The sequence below is a fragment of the Mastomys coucha genome, unplaced genomic scaffold (genome assembly GCF_008632895.1).
Source record: "Mastomys coucha isolate ucsf_1 unplaced genomic scaffold, UCSF_Mcou_1 pScaffold22, whole genome shotgun sequence".
Classification (NCBI taxonomy): domain Eukaryota; kingdom Metazoa; phylum Chordata; class Mammalia; order Rodentia; family Muridae; genus Mastomys; species Mastomys coucha.
The window spans coordinates 168,447,811-168,459,768 of NW_022196905.1; the positions used below are offsets into that span (position 1 = coordinate 168,447,811).

At 44.7% G+C, this 11,958-nt stretch overlaps 1 pseudogene; it reads left to right on the top strand.

The window, feature by feature from the left end:
• The first annotated feature begins 491 nt into the window (after window positions 1–491).
• On the top strand, window positions 492–761 carry LOC116104757 (annotated as a pseudogene).
• Window positions 762–11,958: the final 11,197 nt, after the last annotated feature.

An 11,958-nucleotide genomic window follows, 5' to 3' on the forward strand; every position in this document is an offset into this window, starting at 1 on the left:
CAACTGAGTAGGAGAGGGTGCAAATATATAACAGTTCCAAGGAAGGAGAAATGAGGGCAAAGTTAACAAAAATCACTCGGAATAAGTAAAAAGTATAACATGTTCAATTTAAAGTACAATCTCCACGGTTACTTTAAATGTAAATGGACCAAAGATTTCAGTTAAAAAACAAAGACTGACCCAGTGAAAAGGCTCAGTGGGTGAAGGTTCCTGCTACCAAGATCGACAACCTGAGTTCAGTCCCCAGGACTCACATGGTGGGAAGGAGTTAACTGATTCTCACAAGTCCTCTGACCTACACACACACACACACACACATACACACACACACACAGTGGCAGACATTCACCTTTCACAACCACACAATTAGTTAATTCATTAGTTGATTAAAATTAAATGCAATGAAGTCTTTAAAAATAAATTGTTGGATAAAAATTATTTTAAAATCTAACTCTGCTTTCTGTCCTGGCTGCCATCAGAGAGCAGCAGCCATGGCCCTGCACTACCCCATGGCTGTGGACCTTAACAAGGGCTGCGAGGCACCCCACCAAGCACATCAAGTCCAGGGACATGTTCCAGGAGGTATGCAGCTTCACGCCCTACAAGCAGCACGCCACATTGTTCTCAAAGTGTCCAAAGACAAGTACACACTCAAGTTCATCAAAAAGACAGTGGGCACGCACATCCACACCAAGAGAAAGCCGGAGGAGCTGAGCAATGTGCTGGTAACCATGAGGAAGGCAATGGCCAACAAGGATTGATGCACCCTCACCCACTAAACGATCATTCTGTACCACCCTCCAAGAAAATATCTAATTATCTGGAGTTAATAAGCGGCACCTTAAGCCTAAGAGGAGGTGTGGGTCAATCTATAAGACATAGCCTCAAACCTTTGGGCACTTTTCTCAATATAAGTTGGGTCTGCCTACCTTCAGTCTGGGCCTGTTTGTGGTTCCTTCGAGCCACAAAGTAGGACAAAAGCAACACTGACTTTGAAGGTGAGATTATAAGAAGCTGCAGTTTGATGAGACAGTCACGCTTAGCAGTCTGAGACACCGTTTAAGAAGTCTGACCACGGAGACTCCCATGTCGTAAGGAAGCCCAAGCCATGTGCAGCATCCATATTTAGGCACGTCAGTCAATATCATTAGCTGGGCCCCATGTCACATTATCCAACTCCAGGTACCAGATATGAATAACATCATCTCCAGACAGTTATTCCAGCTCCAAATCTTTCTAAAAATTCTTTCTAACCAAAGCTTCAGATGAAGTAAAACAGCGATGATAAGAGGCCGCTATTATGTTGTGTCCAATTTGCTGCTCCACAAAACCTTAAAGTGTGACAAAATTCCTGTTGGTGTGATCTATTAAATAACAACAGATAACTAGGCTAGAACTTGAAAGGGTAGGAAAAGGCATACAAAACAAAACTCAGGAGCAATCAGGAGCTAGGCGAGTATCAGCTGGGGGCGGGAGAGGGGGTAGACTAGCACAGAAAGTGTCATTCTGGGACTGAGTGGTCAACTCAGTGGAAAAATAGAGCAGTTCTAAGTTTGTATAGGCCTAATGTGGTGGTTTGAATGTGCTTGCCCCAATGGAAGTGGCACTATTAGGAGGTATGGCCTTATTGGAGGAGTTGTGGCCTTGTGGGAGGAAGTGTGTCACTCTGTAGGTGGGGCTTTGAGGTCTCTGTATTCAAGCTCCACCCAGTGTAGAGGAGAGTCTTTTTCTGGCTGCCTTCAGTTCTTCAAAACGTAGAACTCCTGATTCTTCCAGCACTATGTCTGCCTGGATGCTGCCATGCTTCCCGACATGATGATGATGGACTGAACCTCTGAAAGTGTAAGCCAGCCCCAATTAAATGTTTTATGTGTAAGAGTTGCCTTGATCATGGTGTCTCTTTACAGCACTGGTAACCCTAAGACACCTAATAACGTAATCTCAAGATATATAAAGCAAAAACTAACAGACCTAAGAGAGAAAAGCACACAAATACAGCTGGAGATATTTTTAAAATATTTAAGTAAAACTTGAAGAAATAAAATAATTCAATGTGAGAATAGGAGTCTATCTCAGTTGGTAGAATACTTGCTTGTCATACACAAAGCCTTAAGTACACTTCCCAGCACTGCATAAACCAGATATGGAAGTGTACATGAACACACACAGACATAGACATACACACACACAGAGAAAGAGAGAGAGAGAGAGAGAGAGAGAGAGAGAGAGAGAGAGAGAGAGAGAGAGAGAGAGAGGAGAAATCTCATCAGAACGCACGTTTTATTTTGCAGCTCTGGGATATTGAATCTAAGACTTTGTACACGCTGGGTAAAAATGCTACAGTTGAGCTGCACTTCGGGCTCAGCCATGGCAATGGAACTAACATCTGAAAAACATGCTATGAATTTTCTTCAACCATAAAGGAAAATGAAATCTGCAAGAAAAATAGATAGAATTGGAAAACTTTGTATTACGTGATGTTGCCCAAATACCACATATTCTCTCTCTTGCACTAATCTTAGCTTAGAATTTTTGTATTCATATGCTTATATGGGAGTCACTGCGTGTAGATGTCAGGAAACTAGAAAGTGGCCCAGGGAGTGGAAAAGAAGGCCTTAAGGGCACTTGGTGAGGAAAAAATAAGGGATAGGAAGTGGAAGGTGGGGTCCTAGGAACTGAACATGTAAATGGAGGTGAGGCAGGAACAGGGGAGAATCCATCACCCCTGAGCTTGTGTGAAACTGTAAGAAGGTGGCCAGCAAGAGGGCTCAGTGAATAAAGGGGCTTGTTGACAAAACACGTGGCCTGAGTTCAGTCCCGAGGATCCTGCATGGTAAAAAAAAAAAAAGAGAATGGACTCCCACAAGTTGTTCTCTGACCTCCACATGTGGGCCATAACACATGCATACCCACATTATATGTATATGCATGCTTGAAATAAATAGACTGTCATTTTTAAAATCCAAAGGAAGAGTGATAGGGATGGAATCTGATGCTTGGCAAGCCATTGTTAATTAATTAGTTAATTAAAAAAACACATCATTTGAGCTGGGTATAGTGGTACCTGCCTTTAATCCCAGCACTTGGGAGGAAGAGACAGGCAGATCTCTGGGAGTTCAAGACCAGCCTTGTCTACAAAGCCAGTTCCAGGACAACCAGGGCTCTGTTATACAGAGAACCCCTATTTCAAAACAGGCCAAAACATTAAAATAAAATAAAAATAAATTGAAAAATAAGTTTTCCTAAAAGGCAAGAAATAAATAAATAAATACAAGATATAAATACAGGATGATGGCTCTTTCCAGAGGAGAAACCAGGATATGAACGAGGAAGAGAGTACATACAGTTTTAAGCTCACATGACAATGCAGAGACCTTTTTATATTACATTAAATGTTAATACATACATAATTTTAGTTTAAAAAACATTTAAATGTTTATAAGTACTGAGAGACTTAGAATCAAAACTAGGGGCTTGATAGATGACTCAATATTTGAGTTATGTGGGCTGCTCTTCAAGTGGGGCCTGGAATTTATTCTCAGCTTCTTTGTGGTGGCTCATAACCATCTGTAACTCCAGGCCTAGAATTTCTGATGCCCTCTTCTGGCCTCCATGGGCACCAGGCACACACATTGTACACAGGCATATATTCAGGCAAAGCACCTGTACACATAAAAATAAATAAATAGATTTTAAATACAATTAATGTAAACGATGTTAAAATGCAAGAAGACTCATGCATGGATTTAGAACCTTCCTAGCATTTTCCCTTCAAGAAACCACTCTGAGGCAAAGCAGGAATCCTAGTGGGCATTGTTGAGTGCACACTCTCTGTAGCGCTGTTGTGAATGATTTACATGCATTTAATTGTCATATAACCCTATGAGGCCAAGGCTCTTATCACCCCAATTTAACAGATGGGGAAACACACACGGGGAGTTCAAGTGATTTGCCCATGGCCTCCCAGCAGGCAAGCAGTACAACCAGCATTTGAAGAGCCTGGTTTTGAATTGCAGCCTGGGTTCAGAGCCTTCACCTCACTCTAAGAAACACAAGTCCCATGTCTGGGAGTTCACAGCCATAACCTGGTCCTCTGGGGAAGCCTGGAATGGAATTCCCTGTGTTAAATACACCTGCTCGATCAAGAAGGGTATTGTGATGTGGCTGTAATTACAAGGACAATGAGTTAGATTGTCATTGCAGCCAGGAACAGCAGACATTAAGCCCACACAGTATTATATTATAGAGCATATTAAAAACCTGACATGATACAACAGCAAACACAGTGTTTCATTCTAGATCTTCACTAAGAAGAGTCAGAATAAATTATCTCCCCCCTGGACACTCTCTCTCTCTCTCTCTCTCTCTCTCTCTCTCTGTCTCTCTCTCTCTCTCTCCCTCCCTCCCTCCCTCCCTCCCTCTCTCTCTCTCTCTCTCTCTCTCTCTCTCTCTCTCTCTTTCTCTCTCTCTCTTTCTCTCTCTCTCTCTCTTTCTCTCTTTCTCTCTCTCTCCCTCCCTCTCTCCCTCCTCCCTCTCCCTCTCTTCCTCTCTCTCTTTCTCTTTCTCTCTTTCCCAGCATATGGTACCTACCACTCAATGCACCAAGTTAGATTTCATTAGCTGTGACTTTCTTCCAGGACAGAATTTCTTTCCAACTCTTCTTTGACTCCTTGTGCAAAGGACTTAGACACTGAGACATTCTGCAAATCTCTGCCTAATGAACGTACATGTGACGAAGGAGAAGAATCAAACGCATTGGTCCTTTGTAAGGATCCCATACATCCCTGGACCTTGCCTATCCTATTCACTACTATATTCCAGTGGTTTAGAAGGGAGCCTGTAGGTTAGACATATAAAATCCTTCTTAGAGGACATGGGAGCTGTGCTCCTCACAAGAAACAGCGTGGGGCAGATATTTAGTGGACGTGATTCCTCCTCATCTCTGGGGAAAGCCTCCACACGTCTATCAACGTAGATAACAAAGGCTCTGTGCACTGCTGGGTCTTGATGACAGGACAAATTAGTTCACACTGGCATGATGGGCAGCCAGCTCCTTAGAGAACGCTTGACAGAAAGCCCACACACAGTTGGTGTAGTAGTCTGCGCTGTGACTTGGATTTTAAATCCCTTACAAAGGCCCACGTACAAAGGCTTGGCCACCAGCCCTTGGCACTCTTTGGAGGTGGCTGAATCGTTAAGAGATTGGGCCTCGTAGAAGGAAATTAAGTCACTAAGGGCACACACTTGAAGGATGTATTAAGAATAGCTCCATCCCTCCCTTTATTTGCTTCACAGCCACCATGGCTCATGATTTGCCTTGTCCCAAACCCCTACACAACAGGGCCAAAGGACTATGAGCAGAGACCGCTGAAACTATGAACTAAGTAAGTCTTGTCTCCTTACAAGTCCATTGCCTGGGCTGTTTCGTCATAGCAGCAGTAAGCTGACTAATGCAGCCTGTCTGGAGGATTTTTTTCATGAGTAGTTCTCACCTCCCCACAGGAAGATAGGAACAAAAAACGTCTCCAGTTACTTCAAGAACTTTCACCCTTTGTGTAGTAGGAAATGAACATGACCTGCAAGGCTGGGCAAGCAGAACTTCCTGTTCAAGCGAGCCAAAAAAGCTTCCCCTCCTGGGTCTTCTGTTTCAGTTCCGGTCTCACTTTATTTAAGGAGTTATTCTTCCCTCTCGAAGTGGACAAGCAAACAGCCACCATTTTTAAATCCGGACCACCATGAGTCAGCGGGAGAACCTATGGGAAGAGATTGGTAGTTTCCTGCCTTGTCTTTCCCTGCGATGTGGATGAGTGGTTGAGTTCCTTCCACACACAGCTGTTTGACACTTGCTCCTCTTTCAAACTATACTGTGTCCTTTCCTCTCTGTTTATACTTTCCTTTCGTCTACAGTGGGAAAAGCCAAGGGCTTGATCCCATGTGCAGAGAGGAATCAAGAAGCCAGCACACAGAACCGAGGAGAACTTCACCAGAACAAAGTGGTCCTTAGGCACTTGGGTAGACTATCTGAACTTGGGGCTAGGAGTTAAGGCAACCGTTCTCAACCTGTGGGTCATGACCCCTTTGGGCGTCTCACGACCTTTTCATTGGGTCACATATCAGTATACTGAATATCAGATATTTATTACAGTTCATAACAGTAGCAAAGTTACAGTTATGAAGTAGCAACAAAAAGTAATTTTATGGCTGGGGTCACCACGAGGTGAGGAACTGTGTTAAAGGGTCACCGCGTTAGGAAGGTTGGGGACCACTGGTCTAATGTGTCCTGGTTATACCACCTTGGCTTCTGCCCATGCCAGTTCTGATGCCCAACACAGAGAATGGCATAGCAACCTGAACGCTTTCTTGTATCGTCTCTACCATCTTTCTTTCCCTTGACCGTGTGACTCATGGGGAGACTCGAAGAAAATCCCCGTTGATCTTCAGTCTACTCTCTGACTTGGGCCTCAGAATGTAAAGTCTGAGAATTGCATCCAGAGACCTTGTCCTTTGGGAGTGTGTGTGTGAGTGTCCACAAGATTTCCAGTGAGTTTTCAGAAGTCCGGTCTCAACACTCTTCTGGTGTTTCTATTGTAGTATCCCTATTTTACGTTTCTATTGTAGTATCCTTATTTTACGTCTTTCCATCTCCCTCATGTCTTGCGTCTCTCCCCAAGGTCCTGCCTTTGGGGGGACTCTTCTGTCACCACCCCTCTGCGACAGGGGCCTTCCCTCCAGGGGCCCTGGGAAATGCCTGAGAGCATGGTGTGTTATACCAGGGCTTTCATCCCGATCCAGGTGGCTGGAATCCAGTACAGGATTTACACCGCCCTGACCCTGAGCCGTCAAGAGGGAACAGCCAGATTAATGGGGTGGGCGGGCTGGGGTAATAATCGTTTGTTTGATGTGACAAGCCTGATAGGCGTTGATTTACTTACAGACTGATGGGCTTTTAATTGAGCACCTCCATCCCAGTCACTTCAAAGGCAGGGGAAGTTGACAAGGGGCCCCTTTCACGCGGGGCTCCTAAGTGACTGACAGGCCCCCTCTGCAAACAGCTCTGCTGGGCCAGGATTGGCCCGGGCAGCCTTTACCCGACCCTCTGGCAAAGTAACACATTTTCTGTGTAACTCAGAAATGGCCTTTTGTCTGCTGCCAGAGAAGGCAGGCCCTGCTCGGAAGGCCCGGCATCTTCCAGAAAGGCTAGAGAGGACTGGGTGATGTGTTCGGTCTAGGGAAAGGTCCCTCCTGGGGCACCCTCCGTGTGCAAATGGCTACTTTGTTCTAAACCTCATTGCCAGGGCAGGCTGTGTTCCCCGACATCCTCTCTTATTAAGCACTTCTTTTTTTTTTTCTTTATGCTTCCCAGGCCCCTTCCTTCCCCTCCTCCTTCTCCTCCTACTTCCTCCTTCCTTCTCTTTCAGAGGGAAGGCCAGAAAAGGTGGGGCCCCTTTAGTGTGTCCCTGTTAAGGCCATTGCTCGCCTGTGCTGAAAGCAGAGGTTCCGGTTCCCAGGCAGCAGGCTGCTAGGCCCTTCAGTCCGGAGGGTCTTAGATGACAAGACCAATCCTCCACCTGGAACTCTTTCTTCCTGTAAGCAACACCATCTACTTCCTGTAGGCGGTCCTCATCACTTACCTATATGGTCAACCTCCATCTTAAAAAAAAAAAAAATGTTAAATGGAAAATTCTAGAAATAAGCAATTTATTAGTTTTAAAATAATGTCTGCCACTATATATTATTGCAGTTCTATTTAATATCAAATTGTAACGCAATATATGTTGTTACTATATATTATTGCAGTTCTATTCTACATCAAACCCTAACAGGGATATATGTGTGTGTGTGTGTGTGTGTGTGTGTGTGTGTGTGTGTGTGTGTGTGTGTAGAATCTGAAGTCTCAGGCATGTGGGATTACTGTCCAGCAGCTCAGCCAAATCATGCAGATTTTCCTCTGCTCGACATCTTAGAGCTAATCTATCAGGGAAATGTTGTGAGAATGCATTTGACTTGGTGTGATTTGGGTGAGTATGGCTTATGAAGTCCAGATTTATTGGCTGCTAAACTTGTCTTATTGCCAGAGAAGGCAAGGCGGAGAGCTGCTTCTGCCCAGTCAGCTTGTTTCCCAGGCTAAGACCCTGCTGCAGGGCACAATCTGAGAGCCTGAGAAGAGGGACCTTCTGGGGCATCCCCAAACCTTTTCACTAGGTCAACCAGGGACAAGTGAGGCCCTAGACAAGAGGAGCTTTGAATTCTGAGTCAAACTCTGTGGGCTACCCCCCAAAACTGGGCAAGTCTCGTAACCAGTGATCATCTCTGTTCCCCTGTAGGAACTTGTCCAGGCTCACAAAGCTGGTACTTGCCTAGAAAGAAAAACAATGATAACAACTCACATTTACACAGCATTACTTCATTTGGAAAAATCCTCTCACATCTGTTATCTTAATTGATCTTTTAACAACTAGGTGAGGTAAATCATTGGAATGTTATGATACCCCTTAGCAAAATGAGGAAACTGAGTCTCACCGGATAATTTGCTCCTAAGCTACACAATTAGGTCTCAAACTCAGAAATCTCCTCTCCGGGTTGGCTCTGTCTCCCACTCCACTTGCATGGGAAACCTATTTCCTCATGCTTTGAAGGATTCTTTAGACCCTTCGCACCCAGGGCCATGCCTGTGTTAAGGAAGTGCTCAGCCGCTGAGCTGCCTCCTAACCCATCCCCTTCCTTTTGAAGCTGCATTTCCTCATTCCAAGTGGTGGTTTGTACATTTCCCTTCTGCTTTTCTATCTCCTCAGGTCTTCCTGTCTCTCTGCCCTTCTAGCATGTGCGTGCAGGGACCTTAAGAGGTCAATCCCTCATTTCTTCTCTGCCCTAAAGCTAACTTTCCAGCCTTGCCTGAGAGCCCCCATCTGCAGGCTTCCTCTGCCATCTATATGATAAATGGCCAAGGCAGAGTATCCATGTTTGCATCCAGGGTCTGCTGATGTCATTCATCTGAAATCCCAAGCAAAAGACAAGTCCCAGAGCCAGGAAATGGTGTGTCTCTCTGTGGCCCGCTGGAAGGGCATTTCCTACACAGAGCAAAGCTCTCGGGCAAAAGCTGGGAGAAATGAATCATCTTGCCTTCACTCCACCATGATGTGAGTTTCTTTGCAGAGATAAACTCAGCACCCGGAGGTGACTCTTACCAAGAAGCCTGACCATCCAGGCAAGCCCTGACCTTTACACTATATTCCCTTACTAGACAACGGAGAAAGTTGTGTTGCTTTGTTGTTGTTGTTTCTTAAATAATTGAGTGCAGCAGTGTTGTCAAATAGCTACAGCCCTTACTCAGAGAAGCCATTTATATTGGCTATGCCTCAGTCTTCTTACCTGTCAAGTGGGACAAAACCAGCACCTACATTAAACAGCTCCTGTGAGGCCCGAGTTCCTTAATCACCTCTTTCATCCATCCCACGAATGCACTGTTATTTTGGATCCAGTAAGAAAGAAAAGTGCTGTCAAATAATCCGTGACGTGTTGTTTTCATTATATCGGTGTCAGGGATGCTAAAATTTGAAATATGCACCTCAGGATTGATTAACTGTAGCTAGGTGAACCATTTGGCACACTACAGCAGGCACACAACCGACGAGTGCTGTGGCAATGCCATTGTTGCTGATGCCAACAGCATTCTCTCAAGAGCACTACGGGAAAATCCTTCTTTGACCGATGAGGAAACAGAAATGGGGAGAGATGAAGCGATTTGACGAAGCTCCCGCAGCCAGTGAGTCCTCAGTAGGCATTTAAACCTGCCTTTGAGGTGTAATAATCTATAGTTATTATAAGAGCTGGCAGCTGCCCACCAAGCTACCAGGGAGTTCAGAGCTGTGTTTTGTTCTCAATTGCATTAGCTTTCTTTAATCTAAGTTCCTCCGCCCCCCACACCCCTTATAATTACTCTCCTTCTCCCTCCCCCTCCTTCTTTGTACTTGGCTCTGGTCTTTTTACTTTTCTCTTAATGGCTTCAGATTTTACAGTATCTGCGTTTTGAATTTTAAGCGACCTCAAATCTTTTATGGAGGTAGGAGGGATATAAATAAATATAAAGATTAAGATCAGCTTTTAAAGATGACATGCATCAAGGGAAGAAATGGAACTATGCCCACAGTACCACTCAGGAATGTGGAGCATACATGGATACACTCCTGAGGAGTGGCCTAGCTCGTCTCCGTGGCCACAGAACACCCTTGGGATCCCTCCTCCTACCACCGAGAGCCCTGGGTGGTAAGTGTCCTGATAGACTACAGAAAGTCCACGTATCCTTCAAGCCAAATGTGTGTGGGGGCACTGGAGGGGCGTGATAAGTTTGTTTGGATTTGTCCACATAGGATGAGGGCATTTCAGAGTGGGCGAGTTTTTTTGTTTTGTTTTGTTTTTTAAAAAACTTCTCTTTGCATTGTTATAGTTCAGATGATAATTTTATAGTCCACCATGCATATGTGACCCAATTAGAGTCCTTTACTAGCCAACAACAGAGAAAGGGCTTTTTTGCCCCCAAAGAATTCTTGGTACCAAAGCTCAAGGGCACAGCATTTATACAGGCAAACCCCTTAGTGACCTCATCAGGTGTAGAGCAGGGAAACCTAGGAACACTTGTTGTAGAACGCATCCGTTGTGTGTGTTATACATCTGGGTGTGGGTCAGAGTCAGGGGAAAGTCTCAAATGTGTTGCCAAGGTGGACATGACTGTTCGGGGTGGCTGGGGGCGGGGGGCTTGCAAACAGTGCCCAAGAAGACAAAATCAGGAGTCAGGACAAGATGGCAGTACCTTGGTCACTTTACCATAAGTGCTTTGACAGCTCTGTTTGAGTCAAGGTAGAATTGAAGATGAGATGGGGAAGGAATAGAGACAGCTGTGCTGGGGAGCTTTGTTGAGGAGAGAGGGAGAGCTTGCCTCCATTTGGTACCCAGGAGTACACCCCACGGCTCTTCTGGAGGAGGGGGCCCCAGGCTCAGATCCACGGAACAGAGCAAGTGATATCAGCCAGAGGGGAAGATGAAAATGAGAGTTTGGCACTTCGTTCATGTATATGTAGCTCATCTCTTCTACGGCTCCCAAGAAAGCAACCACACACCAAATCCCTTCTGACGCTGTTTAATTCTGAGCCCTCTGTGATATAATCTCTTAATGGAATATTTGAGAAGTCCAGATATGGATCGGCAGTCTTTTCATCTCACCTGGGGTTCAGGCGCCACCGGATGCGTTGTGCGGGCTTCTTTCCACACAAATGTTTGCAGGTGACTTTCTGAGAGGGGTTGGGGCGGGGCTCTGTTTGGAAGTTGGATATGTTTTTTCAATACCTAAGTCTGTTTTTGACTGTAGACGGGAAAGCAAAAGTATACATTCTAGAGATCAGAGCCTAGAAAATAGATGTACTTTGAGATGATTCAGAGCTAAAACCGTAGCCTTCTGAAAACCTTTCTTGTCATTTGTAGCTGGTTAAGAAAAAAAATACCTATTGTTATTACATACTCATAAATAACCTCATTCTGGCATATGCTTTCATACCAAACAAAAATGAATAAATTAAACTTGATTTACAGCCCTTTTCATTTTTATTAGTACCGCTCTGAAGAGTTTATGTAAGGGACGTGCCAGCACAGTTATGCCAAATGTTTTAAGGCGTTGGTATTGATATTATATAAATTAAGGTGTTTTAATTTGCATTCTTTAATTAACTAAATACTGGCAGAAAAATAAAACACAAGGGCAGCCCTGACTTATTGCCTCTATTAAACTGCTGACATCTCCAAAAAAGATGTGTTAAGTAATCCAATTCACAAGGGGGTGGGAGGGGGATATTAACGCACTCCTACTTGGCACTGTGCTGGGGTATAAGAAATGAATCTCCTGCTTCGCTTGCAGAGAAAAATGGAGGAGGGTATGGTAAGGTCGGGAGTTTGTGTCCCAAGGAAGTA